Genomic DNA, 21,559 nt, shown 5'->3' on the forward strand with positions numbered 1-21,559 from the left:
TGTACAAACTTTGATTAGTTTAATTAATAAGACAATGCAAATCAAGATCAATTTTCTCTGAGATCAGGTGAATAACTTAAAAAACATAAAAGGGAGTATAATGCTGCAGTGTGAATGGAACAATAGGGAAAATATTCCATGTAGCCTACTGATAAAAGTCTGGTTATTTATATGTGTGAAATTACAAGAATGAATAAAGAATCAAATAACAGTCAAGAACCTAGCTAGAGAACAGAAGGATGAAAGCCAGAAGAAGTATGAAAGGATTCTCATAGCCAATGTATGCTGCACCTCAGCTATGAAGCTTTCACAATAGTTATCTGGAAGAGATTCAACCTCACAAATTCTGGTCAGGAATGAAAAGACTTAAAGCATGGACTCAGGACTATAGGCCAAGAGGCATTCCTAGTTCTAATTTGGAAGAGGGGATACATATAAAGAGAAAGGTTACTATCCTAATTCCAAAATATCAGAGTGAGTTTCTATCTGTGCATGTATGGCTCTCTTTATGTCCTCTTATGAACAACTGACAACTCAGGGTCAATCACTCAAGGAAAATAGCAAAATAAAATAAAGTTGTGAATAAATTTAGTATGCATTCTCAAAATATCTGAATTAACAGAATTCTACTGGCGTTTCAACTGCTTTAAAAAAAAAAAAAAAAAAAAAAAAAGCTGTGTCCAAGAACATACACCAAATCTGTTTCCCACTTATATCTGAGCAGCTGCTGCTGTTACAGCCTGATATTGAACTTAAGCAGTTATGAGCACCCAGAAGAAACAGCAGCATCTGTTTCCATCTAACTCCTACTGGTGGTCTGGCAAATACCAAAGATGTCGGCAGGCAAACTTGTCAACTGGTACCCATCAGGGAATGAAGCCCAGAATCAAGAGAACATAAAATAAATAAAATACATTTTACCTTGCAAACTGCACAGTTCCTTCCTTCAATAAATTTATAATCTTAAAGGAGAAATAAGACAAATACCCAAATATACTATAATAGTTAAGTACAGTGAAGACAAAGATCTATGTGTAACTATCATGACATCTTAATATTGAGAAACACATTTTTAAGGGAGTGAAAAAGAGAAAAAACCTATGAAATTAATATGTAAATCTAATCAGAAAATTTAATTCAGCTAACAGAAATTGGTGTCTTTGTGACTGTAAAAAATACATCAATCCCAAAGGCAGAAGACAAATACTTGGAAAAAATATATTGAAAATATACAATAATCTCGACATGGTTTTAGAAATAAAACAATGGGGATAAAACAATGGGGATTACAACAATGGAAATACCCACAAAAATGACAAAAATTAACTTTTAATTAACTTATTTTCATTGCTTTTTTTTTTAATTTCCTTCAACTTCATTTCCCTCCCCTTTTCCCTATCAAGTCATCCCTTTGTAATACTTAAAGAAAAAAGGCACAGTTCAGCGGACTAACCAATATCTTCATTATATCTCTCATACACTCCACCACCCCATTTGTAAGTATTTGTGTTTGTATGCATAAATTGCAAATCAATTGTACCCCTACCTCAGCAATAGAATCAAGAATACAGTTCTTTTTTTTTTCTTTTAACCTTTACCTTCTTTCTTAGAATCAACACTTTGTTTTGGGGTTCCAAGGTACAAAAGTGGCAAGGGCTAGGCACTGGGGTTAAGTGACTTGCCCAGGGTCACACAGATAAAATGTGTCTTAGGCCAGATTTGATCCCAGGAGCTCTCATCTCTACACCTGGCTCTTTATCCAATGAGATACTTAGCTGTCCCTAGTACATTTATTTTTAATCATGCATGACTCATATGAGCTAATGTAGAAATAAGAACCACAAAAGCAGATTTTATGGCCTGCATAATAGAAAGAATTAATTGTATAAAAAAATCTGAGGCCATGGTGGTAAATTTCAAAGAAATAAAAGTGAAAAAGATTGAAATGAAAATATGCAGAAATGAAAGACAATCTCAAAGAAAAGCAAAAAGCAATCAAATTAAAAGAAAACATGATTTCATGAAAGCATAGCATATAAATCAGGATATAATCTCATATGATATGACCACAGCTAAGGGGTGCAATCAATAGAGCACTAGGCCTGGAGCAGAGAAGACTGGAATTCAAATCTGTTCTCAGACATAGCTGTGTAACATTGAGCAAGTCACTTAATCTCTGTCTCAATTTCCTCATATGTAAAAATGGAGATAAAAATAGCAGTTTCCTCCTAGAGTTGTCATGAGGATAAAATGAGATAATTGTAAGGCACAGATTAAGTACTATATAAATGTTACAGTTTTTAAAATAATGCTTAGTGGAATCATAGACAACAGAACAATGTTATTAGCATTAACCTTACATGTTCCAATTGTATGAGCATCTAAATTCAAGAAGAAAAAATTATATGAATTACAAAAATATATAGTCACACTATAATAGTGACAGAAAACTGTAATGTCCTCATTTTGGGACAAATCTAACAGAAAGACAAAGGGGAAAATATAGAATTGAACAAAATGCTAGACAAGCTAAAATACTTATGATGTCTTCTAAATAAGACTGTTAAAGAAAAAAACAATTTTTAGCATTACATGAAACTTTTTACAAAAACTGACTATATATTAGGCAAATTTAAAAATGGAAATATTTTAATTAACAGAAAAAGACAAGTTTAAAAGAAGTTGTCGATATTGCTAAGTACAACAGAGAAATGAAAGTAAAAATAGAAAATGAAAAGAACATTAGATCCCAGAACAATAAAAAGAAGTTTCAGTTTCAACAGAGTGGAGGAAAAAAAGTACAGGGAGTTTTAGACAATATGCAATTAAAAAAAAAAAAAGCTGTGGTTTTACAATTTTACATTTTCTTAAGAAGCTTAGCCATCTAAAGAAAGATGGGGCTTGGGGGGTGGTGGTGGTAAGTGGCTAGGGTAAGGATTGAGAGCATGGCCTAGAGATGAGAGGTCCTGGGTTCAAATTTGACTCTTCCAGACTGTGTAATGCTGGGCAAGTCACTTAACCCACTTTGCTTACTACTACTACTTACTACTACTACTACTAACTACTACTACTACTATTACTACTACTACTACTATTATTGTTCTGCCTTGGAACCAATAAACAGAACTGATTCTAAGATAGAAGACTAACAAGTAGAAAGGGGCAGCAGTGTCAATGAATCATTTCAAGATTGGCCAAGAGAAAAAAGTCATCAGCACAAAAGAAATGAATGATGAAAAAACAAAAAATCTTTCACTGCCAAGCTTCTTGAATGAGTGGCATATACCTGCTACTTCCATTTTCTCTCTATCAACTCAAGGAAAATGGGCTTTGATTACCACCACAATAATACTTTTCTCTAAAAAGTTACCAATGCATTTATTGATTAATCTCTATCCCTTTCAATAGTACCAACATTCTCATTAGCATCCAAACTGGAAGGTATCATTAATTTATTTTTTTCCTTCATTCCTCCATACCTAGTTAGTCACCAAGATAGTGATTTCTTCTTTAAAAATCTCATATCAATTCAGTTCTTTCCATATACACTGTCAAGGGCCATTATTATATTAGTCCAAAATCTTAGCACTTGATAACTTCACTTATTAACTTCCTGTGTTACTGTACTAATCTATCAGGCCTCCCTCAACCTCCCACAAAACTTATTAGCTAGAAGAGTGTATCTTCCATACATATATCTATCTCTGAATAAATCCACTCAAATCTCATCACCAAGTTCACTTCTTCCTATGATATCAAGTCTATCAAGCTCCACACCCCTGACTCTAAGATTCAATCTTAATTGGTACTACATTTACCCTCCTCAACATTTAAAAACTATTCTTTAAACATATGCTCCCTTTTGTCTGTGTGTATTCACTCATTTTGTTTCCACTGCTAAACTTATTCTCTTCTTTATTCCTACATCAGAAGTAAAGAATTATATTTTATATATCTGTATCTTCTAAGTACTTGTCATTGTGCTCAGAACATAGTGGAGACAGGCCTAGAGACGGGAGGTCCTAGGTTCAAATCCAGCCTCAGACACTTCCCAGCTGTGTGACCCTGGGCAAGTCACTTGACCCCCATTGCCCACCCTTACCACTCTTCCACCTATGAGCCAATACACAGAAGTTAAGGGTTTAAAAAATAAAGAAAGAAAAAAGAAAAAAAAAAAGAACATAGTAGAGATTCACATATTTATTGATTGATGCAACTATACCATATTAAGTGAAGGAAAATGGTAAATAAACCAAAACCAAGTTATCTATGCCTACTGAAAAAAATACTATTAGCAGGTTTATACTTCAAAGTAAGACTAACATCAAGCAATCTTGCTTTTTAAAAAGAAATCTTTGTTCAGTAGTTGGCACTGAAAATGGTATAAAGTTCACATTTTATCTTCATTTCTCCCATTTCAGGAATTTCATATGAAGTGAAAGGCAATTAAAGAAAACTATTAATTTTCCAATTAAAAATAGTAGTAGTAGGGGGCAGCTGGGTAGCTCAGTGGATTGAGAGTCAGGCCAAGAGACGGGAGGTCCTAGGTTCAAATCCGGCCTCAGACACTTCCCAGCTATGTGACCCTGGGCAAGTCACTTGACCCCCATTGCACACCCTTACCACTCTTACACCAAGGAGCTAATACACAGAAGTTAAGGGTTTTAAAAAAAAAAGGCAAAAAAAAAAATAGTAGTAAAAGCTATCATTTACATAGTACTTTAGCACTTAAGATTTTAGAAGAGCTTTACAAAGATTATCTCATTTGATACTCACAACCCTGGGGAGTAGGTGCTGTTATTATTCCAATTTGATAAATGAAGAAACTAAAATAGAAAGAGAAGTGACTTGCCCAGAGACAGTAAGTATTCAATGTTAGGTTTGTCACAAGTGAAGGATCCTGGAATCTATGAACACAGCAAAATCTAAAAAATGTGAGTCTTTGCCTCCAGAGAGCTTATAGCTTAGCTGAGGTAAGCAATATTCCCTTACCTGGCAAATACAGAAGAGATAAATGCTGAATTTAGGGATAGGAATGGAATTAATAGGGTGTGATTGGGAAAGGTCCAGAGTATGACACACAAGATCAGGCTTGAATTAGAGATTATGAACTATGAAAATAAGAAGGTAATGATTTCCAGGTACAGAGAATAGTCAATGCAAAGGCACAGAGAAGCAAGATGTAGGTGTAAGTAATATCTGCAAGGAATTGAAATAAGGACAATTTAATTGGAACCATAGTGTTCATTGAAGAGTAATTTGCAACAGAATAGAAAAGCAGTTTTGGGGCATAGTTGTGAAAGATTTAAAGGCAAAACTGATTATTTTATACTTTACTTAAGGGATAATGAGAACTCACTGAAGTTTCTTTGATAGCACAATAATGTAGACAGGTTGGAATATTAGGAAAAATCACTTCTGCAGCTGGATAGAGAAAATATTAGAATAGACCAGAGGCAGGAAGATCAATCAGTAACTGTAATAAGATGATTGGTGGGGAAGGTAGCTATGTAAGCAGAGGTCAGGGATAATTTTAAAGTGATGTTCTGGAATTTGAAAGGACAGTTTTGGCAACAAAATGTAAGGAGTATATACTGAATGATGACTAAATTGTGAAGCAAGGATGGTGATACTCTCAAAAGGGTTAGGGATGTTTGGAAGTGAAGTAGGTTTGAGGGGAAAGTCATTGAGTTTCATTTTGTATACACTGAGTTTGAAATGTTTATGGGGCATTCAGGTCAAATGTCCAATAGGGAGGTTTTTTTTAGCTACCATAGTCCATTGCAGGACTATGCCAAAGATGATTAGGGTTAGAAATCTATATTGAGGAGTCCTCTGTATGGAGATAATTAAATCAGTGGGAGCTGTTGAGGTCACCAAGTAAGAATTAATTGTAAATATCTGACTACAGTATTTTCATAGAACTAAGGCAGCCTGGTGTAGTGGAAATATTTAGAGTATGAAGATCTGAGTTCAAATCTTGATTCTGATACTTAGGTTTTCTTTATCTGCAAAGTTTCTACAAATATTAACTCACCTACACTGTGGTTCTCCACAATCCTTTATTTTTAACATCAAAAATTTGCCATTATAAATCAAAATCCCGAGTATTGTGATTTAAAAGCCATTGGTTATTAGGAGGTATTCTAATATGACTTTTTCAACAAGCTTACTGTGAGCTGAATAATTTGGTTTGAGAGGAAGAAAATGCATCAAATAAGTACACTGTTACATATACTAAAATAATGGAATGGTCAGGTTAATGAATATTTAGATCTTTTTGGCAGTATAAACAAGATAACACGATAAAAGACTTTCCATAGTCAGAATCTATATATATACAAATTTGTATATAGATTCTGAAATGACTGTGGAAAATTCATAAAATCATGTGAACTTAAAATTTGAATGCTAATAAACCTGTTGGAATTAAAAGATGTTTTATATAGCATTTTCTTTATATATGACTTTCATATACTATTTATATGCATCTCTTCCCTAGAATGTGAGTTCCTTGTAGGTAGGCATTGTTTCATTTTTGTCTTTGTATTTCCAGTGCCTAAGCACATTTATCTCAAAAAATGTGGGCACTTACTACATACTTATTGACTAATTGATAGCATTCATCTGTAATTTTAAAAATCACATTTGTGAATTACATGCAAATTAAAGGAATCTCCACAATTCTGAACACCAAGAATATCAGAAAGAATATGGGATAGAGAACTTAAAAAGTCCGTTGGTGTAAAGAACGCTACCCACATCCAGAGGAAGGACTGCAGGAGAGGAATCATATAAGAAAAACAATTGCTTGAACGCATGGGTTGAGGCGGACATGATTGGGGATGTAGACTCGAAACTACCACACCAATGCAACCAATAACAATTTGGAAATAAGTCTTGATCAATGACACATGTTAAAACCAGTGGAAATGTGCATCGGCCATGGGTGGGGGGAGCGCGGGGGGTGAAAGGGAAAATAGGAGCATGAATCATGTAACCATGTTAAAAATGAATATTAATAAATGTTTAAAAAAAAAAAAGTCCGTTGGAACTAGCCTTTGAAAATACCAGAACAACAAAATTTTAAATGCAATTCTTTCATCTTAAATTCTCAAGTGTTTCCATTCCTCAACTTTCTATTTATATCACAACAATGAGACATATGAACTAGTTTTCAATGGAAAGTGGATATGATGGGCAAAGTATAGTTTAAAATTTTACCTCAGGGCTTTTTACCAATCCTAAATTCGTTCTCTGTAGCTTTGGGGTATGAATAATTAGTTATATTTGCTTAGGGAAAGGCTTCTGGTGGGCACACAGATAATCAGTTATCCACAACCATAGAAAACATAATGAAGAAAAAAATTGAGGGTGATGAGAGATAGGAACAAGGAATTTCTAAAATAGTAAGGAGTCAGATGATGTAGTATGCAATATACTCTAAATTACTAAGAACTCAACTTACTGTAAAAAAGTGAGATCAAGGAGAAGTTTCCACATTTATAATAAGAACTTTATGTTCTATGGACAAAGAACAACTGAATAACTACTCTAAAATAAGATTTTTTTTATTTGTAAATTTTATAATATCATAACACTAAACAAAAAAAAAAACCTAATTTAAGTTTGAACAAAAGATGCAACAGTTGGTAATGAAGAAAAAAGGTCTATTTTAGTTCTTCCAAAAAAGTTTACCTTGAAGTAAAAAAAAAAAAAAAAAAAAAAAAAAAAGCTCATGTAGGGAAAGTGTTATTTAAAGTCACCTGTAGCAACATAGAAAGCACAAGAGAACAAGTTAGAGGTGGTCTCATATTGCTGTATGTTGAGCATCCCTGGTTTCAGAATTCCTTCTCAACATGCCATATTGTGATATCTAAACCAGATAGATGTCAACTAACCTTCGGTCAACAGCTGCCATAAGTAGCTACTGAAATTACATCTGGACAAAGTCATCTCCTTAACTAGAAACTCATCTTACTACCTCTATAGTAGCCAATCTTTTATAACAAAATTAGGTAAAGACTTCAGCTTATTTTTCCTGATTTTACTGATATTGAATCACTTAAGGATCAGTAAAGTCATATCTCCTTAAAAGTATAAATTGATATAACGTAAATTATGTGAACTGATGCAGAAAATTAACCAGAATTCAAAGAAAAATGTAATCAATGACCACATTAATAAAAAGGAAAACAACAATTTCAAAGTAGCCAGCAATCCTTACTTCAAAGGACTGATAGAAATATGTCTCCCTTACATTGGTAAAAAAAATGGGCTTTTGGCATAGAATAAATTATATATTATTCAAGATGGATGATTGTGTTATTTTGTTTTGCTTCAATATATTCTGCTTTGAATATGTTTACAAATTGAATTTGTTACAAGTGAAGACTATATAGAAAGAAGAGGATCATTGAAGAGTCACAGCAATGTATAAAAGATATCAATAAAACATTTTAAAATAAATATTAGCAGCTCACTGGTATCAGTAAGTTACATAGAAAATAATACAATCCTTAAAGTTAATATATCTATTGTCAAGAAATTATTTTACAAAGTATTTGTAGTTTTCTTCTTCCACTAAAATTGATTTACTTCCTTCTACTCCAAAATGAACATTTCCAAGTTGATAGGATCATAGATCTAGAGCTTCAAGAAATCTCACAGGCTATCTAGTTTAACTCCTTCTCTGTAGAGATGAATGTGAGCAAACTGAGGCCCAGGGAGGTTAAATGACTTGTCTAAGAATACACAGGTAATGTCAATCATACTTTTGCCAGATCCTTTGATTCCAGAGCCAGTACTCTTTCCACTATATCATGTTGCCTCTCACCTTAAAACAAAACTAAATGAAGTTACATGTATTACAACTTTTTAGCAACATTTCCCTTAAATATCTGATTCAATAAAATGTAGAGAAAAGACTCAGAGCATCCTTGAGGTACTATCACTTTCCTCCCCTAAAATGATTAAAAACAGTCATGCAACTAATTATTTTGCCCTAAGCTTAACATGGTGGGAATTTTAAATATGAGGAATGCTATTGCCAAAGATCATTACTTACCATAAAATTCAATTTTTAAAAATTAAGTATGTTTTTATTCAAAAGCATATTATTACCAACCATAAGATTAGACCAAAGTATTAAGTATTTTACACCAAAAGCAAACAATTACAAATCATAATATAAGACCAAAGTATGAAATACATTTTCTATCTAAGAGAACAAGACTGATTATATGACAAAGAAATTCCTATGCAAAATCAGAAAAGTAACTGAATACAGTAACACATTTTAGATATAGGAAGGACCTCAGAAAATATCTAGTTTAAAAGACTCCTTTTTAGGTGAGAAAAAAGACCCAAATTGGCAAAGACATTTGACCAAAATTAAAATTAGTAACAAAGGCAAGAGACTAAACTCATATCTCTTGATTTCTTTTCCTTTCTAATACACCCTGATAGCTACTCTATAAAGTCCTGAAACATCACTGGCATTTTTAGTGAATATTCTGGCTTAGAAGACACACAATCATTTTGTATAGTAAACTTGAGTTAGGTAGTGGCTAATAGTATTATGTTCATTCATTTTACAGAGAGGGAGATGGTGGTTCAAAGCAACTAAAGAACTAATGCAAAGATAGTCATTGGCAAATATCAAACTGGAACAGATTTTCTGACTCCAAACTAAACCATTCCTGTCTATAAAGATGCCTGGATTCAAAGTATTTTTCCTATTATTTGAAGCAAAATTTCCCTCTCGAAATTTCTATGCTATTTATTACATAAAAGTCTTTTAAAGTTTGTTTTATATAAAAACATGATTTGCTTGAATTTAATAGCCAAATATTTAACTATTAAGTACAAGAGGTTTTTCAGAATTCAACAACTTTGGACTATATATAATAAATATAAAATTTTACATTCCTTTGTAGGATTTTTCTAGTTTTTAGGTGTTGTTAGTGTGGAAAAGAAGAAAAGCAACAATAGTAATTTGAAGTTAGTAGCTTGAAACAGAAAGGGCATTGGGATTTTGGATTACCTTGAGCAAGTCATGAATATTTCTTGGTCTCATTTTCTTCATCTACAATGTTATTGAAACAGATAAGATGATCCCCAAGTTACCTCCCAACTTTCAAAATGATTCCTCTGCTTTTTAGGTTGATGTGACCTATGTAATATAATTAACTAGAGCCAAGATAATTAGCTACTTTTGCTAAAATTATGTTTAAGTCATGAAAAGTCACAACCACATATGGTAATACCTATTTTACAAGTCTACCATTAGTGTTTAAAATCCAGGTATTAAAGAAAGCTCCATGCTTTAAAAAAAAACACCTCATTCCATTCTTCTTACTCAGACACCATGAAGGTATGGATACTAGCTAGGTAGGGCAGATAATGAAAAATTAAAAAATGTACATTAATTAAGGAGCTTCTAGTATTGAAATTAAAAATTGGAGATTTAAAAAATAAAAAAAATTTAAGAAAAATTGTAATTTAAAATGATAGGTTAGTATATAGTACCATATTAAAATTACATTACAATGATAATGCATCAATTTCTCAATTAACAAATTGTCTGTGAATTATACTGTCTTAAAAAATAACCACTTAAATCTCCATGAATCTTGCTTGGGTAAACAGAAGGTGGCATGCATTTTGTATGTACTATAGTGAAAAGTCTGTTTTGGAATCAGATTCTCAATAGTAGACTTTTCACTTAAAATCCATGTGAATCTGGAATTCACTTAAACTTTCTGAAGCCATTTTCTCATGTATAAGATGAGGAGATATCCTAGATGATCTCTAAATTAATTCTCACTCCAGATCCTATAATCATAAAATGTTCCCACTAAACTGAATTTGTATGTTGTATAGGACAAAAATATTGCCAGGTATCATTTAAAATAAATTTGGCTAAAAAAACCTGCAAAGTTAGTAATAATTTCACCTCTTATCTTTCATACCCCAGTACTCTGATAAGAGTCAACTGCATCTATTGGTTATACATGAATATCAATTTCATTCATTTATCACAATTAAACTTTTGAATTTTAATTATGTTGATAGGAAAGCAGGTATGAACAAACTAGGCAACGGGATCAAAAAATACAACAAAACAAAACAAAACAAACAAAAAATACTCCACCACAAGATACATAAAACTAAGTGAATATAATTTGATTTATTTATGGTATGAGGTATTTCCACATACAAAAAGCTGTGTGTTGCAACTTAACATGCCTCTCTCCTCCTTACATACACTTTAAATCAGACACTGGCTTCTTGGTGTTTTTCAAACAAGATTCTCTATTTCTCTACTCCAGTCTCTGGCTCTCCCCAGTACCTAGAATGTTCTTCCTCCTCATCTCACCTCCTGGCTTCCCAAGTTTTTCTCAAGTCTCAGTTAAAATCTTTTCTTCTACTGGAAGCCTTTCTCAATCTCTCTTAAATTCTAGTACCTTCCCTCAGTGGCTTATTATATATTTATCCTGCCTATGTTTATACATATATATGTTGTCTCTCCCCATTAAACTGTGAGGTCCTAAATTGTTAATCGCCTTTCTTCTTATCCCAGGTGTTGAGCAAAGTTCTTGGCAGGTAGTAGGACCTTTAATAAATACTTAATGATTGACTGACTGAATTTATAATCTCTCTTCCCATAAAAATACCCTGGTGATGAGTCTCACCAATCTTTTGATGATTTGTTGATTGTTCTTGGGAACAATACAAATTGTTGTTACCAAGTCATAGCAGTTTGCCCAGAAGTCTCCCATTCCTGCTCTTCTTGTCTATTCATTGGGTTCATCTTCATCTCATTTTCAAGCATTCTCTACCCCAACGCACCCAGAAAATAGTGGAAAGAGACTACAATGCTTTTTTTGTGCTCTATGTGTATGTATTTTCTAGAAGACTACTAAAAGAAAGTAAGAATAGAAGATTGTGAGCTAAAGTTTGATAAGATTATGATCGAGAAATTTACTAAAATCTAAGGTCAATGAATCCATAGAAGGAGGGAGCTTAGATTACTACCTATATATTACATGTTTCTTATGTACCTCTAACATTTCATTATTTTGAAATATTTCATCAGTGTGGAAACTCCCTAAAGAAGCACATTACAATCTCATACATCCATTACAGTGACATTATGAGTTGATACAGGCAAAAAGATTCATTCTCTAGAAGTCTATCTTTTAATTTACCTTGTTAATTGAAAAACAAGCACACCAATTAACAACAGGATCATTCTAGTATTCTCTGAAGTTTCAAAAGCTCCCTAGGACTTGTATGCTACTAGTATGACATTCAGGTATAGTACAATGATATTGCAATACAATAACATAAACCTTTATAAGCATAGGCTTTTATTTTGTTATTAATTTCAGGCTTAGTTTTAAAAATCCAAGCAAGCAGAGGTAGTAACCTGAATAGAAGTTACTTTTTTTCCCCCTTACAAATAGTACTTAGAGACATTATGTGCAAAGAGCTGTGGATACAAAGCTAAAAGTATACACTTATAGTCTTTGCCCTCAAAGAAGGAAGGAAAGAATTAAATTAAGTATTTAAGTACCTACCATGTGCCAGGCACTATGCTAAGTACTCTAGAAATGTTATTTGAGATAAAGAGCTTACATTCTATACATTTTCTCTAAATGGCTGAAATGTCCTTTAATATTCAGAAAAGTTAAAAAGATTCATTCTGGTTATCAAATATAATAAATATGCTATAGGGCAGCAAGGTGGCACAGTGGATAGAGAATTGAACTTGAAATCAGGAAGACTCATCTCCATTTTAGACATTTTGAATGAGTCATCTCCAGGACATACAAAAAAGATATCCAGCAGGTAGTTAATGCTGTATGACTGTAGATCAGGAATGAATGCCCTGCTCTGTATTCTCAAAGCTTAAAAAAGTGCCTGATACAGAGTAGGCACTTAATTGAAACAAAGTTCATATACAAAGTAATTATGGGATGTGGAAAAGTATAAGGACTGGTGGAATTAAGAAAATTCTCATGAAAAAGATGGTACTGAAAAGAGCTTAAAAGAATTTGGGATTGCAAGAAGCAGAGGTGAGGAGGGAGAGGAAAGGCATTCCCGGGTTTGGGGATGGTTTGTGAAAAGTTATGGAGACTGGAAATGGAATTCTAAGTAATGGGGACAGCAAAGAGATAGGTTTGGAATATAGAGATTGGCTGGAATATAGAGTGTACACATTGTATAAGGGAAAGAAAAAAATGTATTCAGGCTAAAATGAGAGGTTGAGGTAAGATAGTAAAATAGTAAATTCTGGACAGGAAAGTTTGTAATTTCTTCTAAAGGCAAGAGGAAGACACTAAAACTTCCTTAGCAGGGAAAGCAGCATGGTCCCGTCATTATTGACATAGTTTACTAATATTCAATCTGTGGTCAAGCTAAATTTACAAGTCTTTCTAGATTTTCATTCTGGTTGAGTGCCATAAAGTTAATTTCAGTCTTTTGTATAGACTTGGTTTACTAAGAGTATAGAAATGGATGATTTTAGTAATTTATCTGAGTTACTTTGCATTCTAGCTCCTCCTCCCAAGGTGTTAGGGAATTTATCCAACTTGTTTTTCCCCAACTTAATGAGCATGTTATTAATGTTGCCATCCATGCCATTAATAAAAATGTGTCATAATAGCACATACTTCACCCCCCCTACCAACCACTCTGGCAGTGCTAGATCATAGTATTTACTCACTTATGAGAATGTCATATATGACAAATCAAGATCTGACTGAAATCCAAAGAGATTCCATCTATTGCTTCTGTGTTAAATACTTAGCCTATCCCTCTAGCCAAGAAGGAAATTAAATGGGTCTGGCACATTTTGTTGTTCATAAAACCATGTTGGGTACTATATGGTTTCTCATAATCTTCCATGAGGCTGTGCCATAAACAGAATATTTGGCAATTTGTACCAGTATCTTTGGAGAAGAGTTAAGATAGTCTTTCACCACCAAATTGTCCCTTTCTCCCATTTTACAAGCAGCTACTATTCAGTGGATAGATAACAGTACTAGACCTTAAAAGTTTAAATCTGGCCTTAGACACTTACAACAAGCTGTGTGATCCTGGGCAATCCATTTAACCATTTGCCTCAGTTTCCTGATCTGAAAAAAAGAGGTGGGCAAGGAAATGGCAAACCACTCCAGTATCTTTGCCAAAAAACTCTAAATGGGGTTAACTAAGAGTCAGAGAAGAAAGAAACGACTGAATGACAGATATAAACAATTCTCTGATATTTCTATTTATTTTTTTTTTAAAGAAGGTTCTTAGATTTTTTCAAGATTCTTTTGTCTCCCTTATACTAAAGAGAAAAGGGGGTAAGAAGAGAATATCTAATTTTACTTTCAACTTAGAACTCTGGATTTTGAGTTCAGATGATCTAGTTCACTCCCCAGATCTGCTGCTTATAAACTATATGACCTTAAGACCATCATTTTATTTCTCTGGGCCTCAGATTTTATTGTTCAGTTGTTTCAGTCATATCTGACTCTTTGTGACTCCATTTTACTCATCTGTAAAATAAGGTAGGTGTATTAGATCATGGAAGCACCAAATTGGAACAAGGGAGGGAGGGAATAAGAAAGGAAGGGAGGAAGGAAGAAGGAAGTTAAATATAACTAACTATTCAAATTAACTTTTAAGTATCTCTTTACAGAATGTAGTGTGTAAATCTTGCATCCATGTTTTCATGGGTGCAAGCTAGCAGTTGCCCAGTTAGAACACAGAACATGGCATGAGACAAGGGTTGGTGCCAGGCTTGACAGTTGAAATGTGGGTATATAAGAAGGGTCCCACACCCCTGACTTCTCTTCTCCTTTTACTTCTTGGGGGTTGTACTCCGGGAGGAGGGAGAAGAAACGTGGGTTTAGATTACTTAGGCAAGTAGGCTTAACTATCATTGCTGGCCAATAGCAACATCTCATTGGCAAACCCAACAATCTCTTAGGGAACAAGAATATATTTCAACCAACAGCCCTGGGTCAGCAGCCAAGAATTATCAGTTAAGTCTGCTCACAAGGCAGCTTGTTACAGTTTGGCAAGCACAGCTTAGGTCAGGGGACCTACCTTGTTTGAATAATTAACACCTACAACATGGCTGTAGCTAGGATGGTCTTCATAATTGGCAGTTTTACTCTTCTCTGGATGGTGACGCGGGGAGCCTATCAATTTTGCTTCCATAAGTTTCCCCAATTTCTCCTTCGGATGCTTTTACTTTATGAATCACCGTTGGTTTGCTGTAACTTTGGCTGAGTTTATCTGTTTCCTACCCACCATGGCTGCTATATTTTTTGCCACTTTTCAAGGTCTAAAGGCATTTAGAAAAGTCTGTGGTCATCTCTGGGCAATCATGAGAACAAATAATGCAAGTGCTGCTGCTGCTGTCAATATTAATGATTCTCTGGTAAAGGAACTTTCAGAATAGGTTAGGTTGTTGGTCCAAGTAGTGAAACAGATTTACGCACAAGAATCAAATACTATCTTTAAGATATTAATATGAAGTTTATGTCATAGTAAAAATAAGTTAAAATATTGTAATGTTTAGTTATCAAAGTTTTAATCTAATAAGACAATCCATTTGTCCAAGACAATGTTTCTTTAAAGACAAATGGATTATTTTTCATAACGTAATTGACTGAAGTAAAATAATTGAATACATGCTGTGAAAACTTTAGAAAACCAAAATGTTTAAGAAGAATTCATATTTAACTTCAACAAATGTAAAGTCTATGAAGGAGATTTTTTTTAAAGCCCTCTCGTCTATATATTCTTTTATAAAAGACAATCGTATACTAGTCACTCTAAAATAGAAACGAAAATAATCTAAAATAATGAACTATTGTGCATAAAAATAACTTAGGAAAAACTTTATGATAATTGAATTTTCAATTGTATTTGAAGATTTTAGGAATGAGAAAAAAAATTTAAATGTTTAAATGGAAAGATTTGGTTAGGAGATTTAACATAGGACAAGAAAGAGGAACTAGAGAGACAATAAAGTATGACTTAAAGTGATCTGGCATTTGTGGAATTCTGACAAACCAAAGTATATATAACATACCATCATAACAGTAAACAGAAATAAAATGCCTCATTCTAAGGTGTCAGTGAGCATGCTTTGAAGAAAATTAAAAAAAAAAAAAAAAAAAAAAAAAGCCAGTGCCTTTGCCTCCAGAAAATCCATACCTACAAAATGAGATCTGTCACATATAAATACTAAAAGAGAGTTTGGAGTACTAATCAGGTATTGGTCTTTTTAGAAATGTTCTATGTTCTAAGGATATGTCAGTCACAAGAATTGTTATAGTTATTCAGCCATGCTTCACAATTCACCCTCGTTATTTTATAGGCATCTACCCTACGAGAGTCACTGCAAGCCTCTAGATCACTGAATCTTGCCATCCACCTACAATACCTGGGCAACTTAACTATTTCAGTTCTTGGATTCTAACCCTAGTAGGTGATTCTATCCTGATTGGTATGTCACATGACCTACCCTAGCTAAGCCCCACCACACTTTACATTCCTGGCCATCTATTTGCCATCTTCCCTGATATTGTAAACAAATTCTTCTCAGTGCCCCTATTAACTTCTACAACAATAATCAAATAAATATCGCTACTGTGACTGTAAAACTATGTCAGCATTTTCCTTTATGATTTCACTCAATAACTCTCTTACTTCCTAAACCAAAACACCCCTCCCCTTTACCAAAACCACTCTATATGCTCTATCATCCTATATTACAAAGTAAGGTGTTGAGAACAAGAGAATGACTTCTTTATTTGACTCTTCAACAATTAGAACATCATAAATTCTTATTGTTTTTTCCTTTATCCTTTCAATATAAGAGCCAGTGTTAAAAACCAAGAAAACCCAATGATTGAGCATGTCTATACAAGTAAGAATGAGGATATCCTGAGACATCAATGCAAAACTGTACCAGGCTTGAGAGGAACATAATTCCACCTATCTAACAGTTCATTCCAGAGCTTATTCTTAAACCCTTACCCAGTGTGGTTTCATTAGTATCTCTTGATAATTCAATGTGAAGATCAACTGATCTTACCAGAGATACCACATTTCTTCCCGAGTCTCTAAAGACCAAAGCTGGAAATGGATATTTTAATATTCAACTTTTGAAATTCTATCACCTTCTGAAAAACACTCTTAACTGCTTGGAATATATGATACAACTAGGTGGCGTATGGCAGATAGAGCACTGAGCCTAGAGTCAGAAAGATCTCAGTTCAAACCCAAATTCAACCCACTTACTAGCTGGGCAAGTAGTTTAACTTCAATTTGGCTCAGTTTCCTCAAATGTAGAATAGAAATAATAGTAGTACCCACCTCAAAGGGTTGTTATGAGAATTAAATGATAACATTTTAAAAAGTATTTAGCATAGTGGCTGACATATAGTAGGCATTATATAAATACTATTGTTATTGTTGATTTCTCTTGAAATTCAAGTCTTGATTCCATTTTTACTCACCAAACCTACTAATATCCCTTTCCTACCATTACATTATATTATATACCATTACCATTTATATTAATAAAATACATTAGTAAAGAATAAATGCATTTTCCTAAACTGTATGCATTATTGTCTTAAGGCAGTGATGAGCAAACTTTTTAAAGAGGGGTCCAAAGGAAAGGAAATGCTCATCTGTCAGTCTGTTTCTAAGGCAACTCTTTCGAAGTTTCATTGTATTGTATCCTACTCATTGTATTGTCAGATTAAGAATAATGTTGTGCAGCCAGATAGAACATTTCAGGGGGCCACATCTGGGCCCGTGGGCCGTAATTTGCCCATCACTGACCAAGAGCATTTCACAAACTCTTTATGCTTCAGTGGTCTCATAAGACAAATGGTGGCTATTTTTTCACATGTCTTTGATTTTTGCATAAAATTAAGGGAAACAATTTCTTCTGGCAAGCAAAATTTCACCAGGAATGATTTGTCTAATAATGAACATGTGACAATATTTTTTATCTTTACCAAAAAGCAAAACTGATAAAAAAAATAAAAAAGAAAGAAAAAGAAACTCTGATTTTTCTGTCATTAACTTTGATCCTGTCATTAAAAAATTTCCTTAAGAGGACTGGTTTATTTTTCTACAGAAGTAACTCAAAGTTCTTTGGTTTCCTTCTTAATACTGTACTAGAGACGCATATATGGTGCAGCTGAGAGGTGTAGAAATAATTTATGATATTTTTCTGCAAAAAAAAAAAAAGAAAGAAAAATTATGGTACTGCTAAAAATAGAATTATGAAACAAATATGCAAGATTAGCCAGGATTAATTTTTCAAGTATGCAGGCTATGATATAATCACCTGTCTACCAAATAACTATTAATTTATTTAATCATTTACATGGTTACTTCATTTACTTATTATTCTGTATACAAGAATACTACTTAGAAGTTGCTACTACATTTGTGATATTGGCATCTCCAGAGCGAAGTGTCCAAGAGATTCCAGAGAAACAGGTAAATTTCCAAGTGCTCCTTCCTTACAGGTTCTCTTTGAATTCCTTCCCTCTCTGACCTTTTTAAAATTCCACCCTTAAGGGCTCCTTAGGTAGCTTTCCAACTCCCTATGCTGAAACCTTTACTTTTTTTACTAACCGTCTATTCTTAATTAATCAGATTACCTAATTAGCTCTTAATTATCTATTTCATATTCTTGTGTATGACAGAAAGGCAGTTATTCATTTAAATTTGGAAAAAGAGCCACTCTTCTAGATTTCCTGTTACTCCTTCTTGCTACTAATCCTTCCAAATCCACACACCCTACTAGCTCAGCATTCCATTCAGAATTACATTAATTTTTTAGACTAAATAAGTACTAATCATCGAGGAAAGCCCATAAAATGTTCATATCAGCAATTTAAATAATATCTGCCTTCACATTTTTCTTCCAAATTTAATGTTATTTGACATTATACTACTGTGGAAAGACTGCTACTTTTTAAAAAAATTAAAAGAAAAAAATAAAATCAAAGCAGGTACCCATTATTTAAGGAAAGGCCAAACAAATTAGGATATATGAACGTGAAGGAATATCACTAAGAAATAATGAAAATGATAAAATTCAGAGAAACCTGGGAAGAACTGTATGAACTGATGAATAGTGAAGTAAGCAGAATAATTTACAAAATGAAAATTATGTAAAGTAAAATTTTGAAAGACTTCACTGTGATCAATGCAAGGATGAATCATTACTTGAGAAGACTAACAAAGTATGTTTCTTATCTCTTTATGGGAGATAATAGGTGATAGATTACAGATAGACAGATATGTGGTCAAAGAGTTATAGTGTAGATTTTTTAATCTTGGTACTTATTATAAGGGATAACTTGTATTTAGAGTAAGCTGAGCTATGAAGGAGGGAACTTAATTTTTTTTTTAAACCCTTGTACTTCAGTGTATTGTCTCCTAGGTGGAAGATTGGTAAGGGTGGGCAATGGGGGTCAAGTGATTTGCCCAGGGTCACACAGCTGGGAAGTGGCTGAGGCCGGGTTTGAACCTAGGACCTCCTGTCTCTAGGCCTGACTCTCACTCCACTGAGCTACCCAGCTGCCCCCAGGACTTAATTTTTTTAAAGAAAAGAAATTAATGTCAATGAAACATTTAAAAAGGCCAGAAAAAAGAGAACTCATTTCTGAAGAAGACCTGGAGAAATAGGGAAGCTTTGTTACTATTAAATGGATAAGTACTTAAAAAAAAAAAAATGAACTAGGTCTTCACTGACAATACTTTACAACAATATTATAACATCTCTCCAAAACTTTGTAACTTAATACAAGAAGATGTAGCAAGCACCACCATTACAAAGAAATAAGAGTAGAAGGGCACAATCTATTTAGAGAAAGCTGATTTGGCAGGAAGCAGGGTAGCTATACTTGTTCAAAAAAAGCCAATTTTACAAAAAAACAGCCACAACTACAGACTATATTAAATCTTGAATGTGTTAAGCCCCAAAAGATGCAAGAGAATGGCAGTCACTTAAGAGAAGTAAGCAATTTGAACTGGTAGAAGAAAAGCTAAAGGACCAATTTATCTAATTTCAAGCTTCAAATTTTGTTTGTATTTATACTAAAAATTAAAATGCAGAAACAATAATATTTACATTCTTTGATCAATTAATTTACTGATTTTAAAAGGAAACGGCTTTAGTAAACCAAGCCATACTACATAAAGCTTTTCCTCATAAGATAACCTAACTCTTGCTTGAATATGTTGTTAGATATGTTAACTTATGAGATTTCAAAGTGGTCCAAAACAGTTCGTATTCTAATGCATTAGATCACATTTTTTTTCATTCAGAAAATAAAAATGGGGATTTCTACTTAGTTCTAGATGCTTCTACTATTATTAGAAGCTTTTATTTATTAACTCACTACTCATATGCCTCAGCAAACTGATGATGGGAAAAGAGAAATAAAGTAATGAAGCAGAAATAGTTTATAGTCAATTCTAGTGTTAATGTGTAAATGGCTTAAGACATATCTGCATTAAGAAAATCTGTAGTGAAATCAACACCTTTAGATAATTCTTCCAAGCATTATCATGTTTTAAATGGATTTTACATATTTTTATTTATATTATATTTACAACTTATTTAACTATGCCTGAATCAATGAGCATCTACTTTCCAGTTCTTTGTCACCACAAAAGTTGCTGCTTCAAATATTTTGATATATACAGACCATTTCTTTTTCCTAAAGACCTTCTTGGGAGTATATGTTTAGCACATCAGCAGAATCTCTGGGTTAAAGAGTACAGACATTTTCAGTCACTTTATATTTGTATGATTCCAAATTACTTTCCAAAATGTTAAGATCATTAGTGTTCATGTCTTTCTACAACCTCTTACCAAATACTGTGTTCCAATCTTTTGTCATCTTTGGATATTTGCTAGGTGTGAAAAACCTCAGGGATGTTTTGTTTTATATTTCTCCTTAGTATTGCCTTGGAACATTTTGCGGGGGAGAGTAGCTTGTAAAATTATTTTGTGAAGAATAATTCACATTCTTTAATCACCTCTCTATGGAGTATGGTTTTATGCTTCATATTTTCAAAAGTTATATATAAATCTTATTTATCAAATGTTCTGACATTGGATTGACAGATTCCTTTTTCCATATTAATTTTGTTTGACAAAGATTTTTCATTTTCACATAATCAAAATGATCTTTTTAATAATAGCCTCTATCCTTTGGTTAAGAATCCATCTCCTACTCACATCTCTTAAAAAGCATATGTAATTTGGAGGGAGGAGGAGTCAAGATGAGATAGAAAAAGGAAGAAACATAGCCCAGGTCCTTCCCTACAGATCCTCCACAACAACCTAGAAAACATAACAGACTGAATCCTGATAGAAAAATCAATTTTAAAAGTTATAATTTAAAAAAGAAGGGAAAAGAATAAAATTACAATAGTCAACTTACCAGCCAAGGTGGACATAGAGAGACATGCAAGTTTGTAGGCAAGTAAAGGTCTAGACTGGGTCTGC

The 21,559-nt window shown here is 33.3% G+C and overlaps 1 protein-coding gene across 1 annotated transcript in view; it reads right to left on the reverse strand.

The window, feature by feature from the left end:
• Positions 1-21,559, reverse strand: part of PKP4 (plakophilin 4) — a 263,445-nt gene that overhangs the window by 191,615 nt on the left and 50,271 nt on the right. The window lies entirely within an intron of this gene.

The sequence above is a fragment of the Gracilinanus agilis genome, chromosome 3, assembly GCF_016433145.1.
Source record: "Gracilinanus agilis isolate LMUSP501 chromosome 3, AgileGrace, whole genome shotgun sequence".
NCBI lineage: Eukaryota > Metazoa > Chordata > Mammalia > Didelphimorphia > Didelphidae > Gracilinanus > Gracilinanus agilis.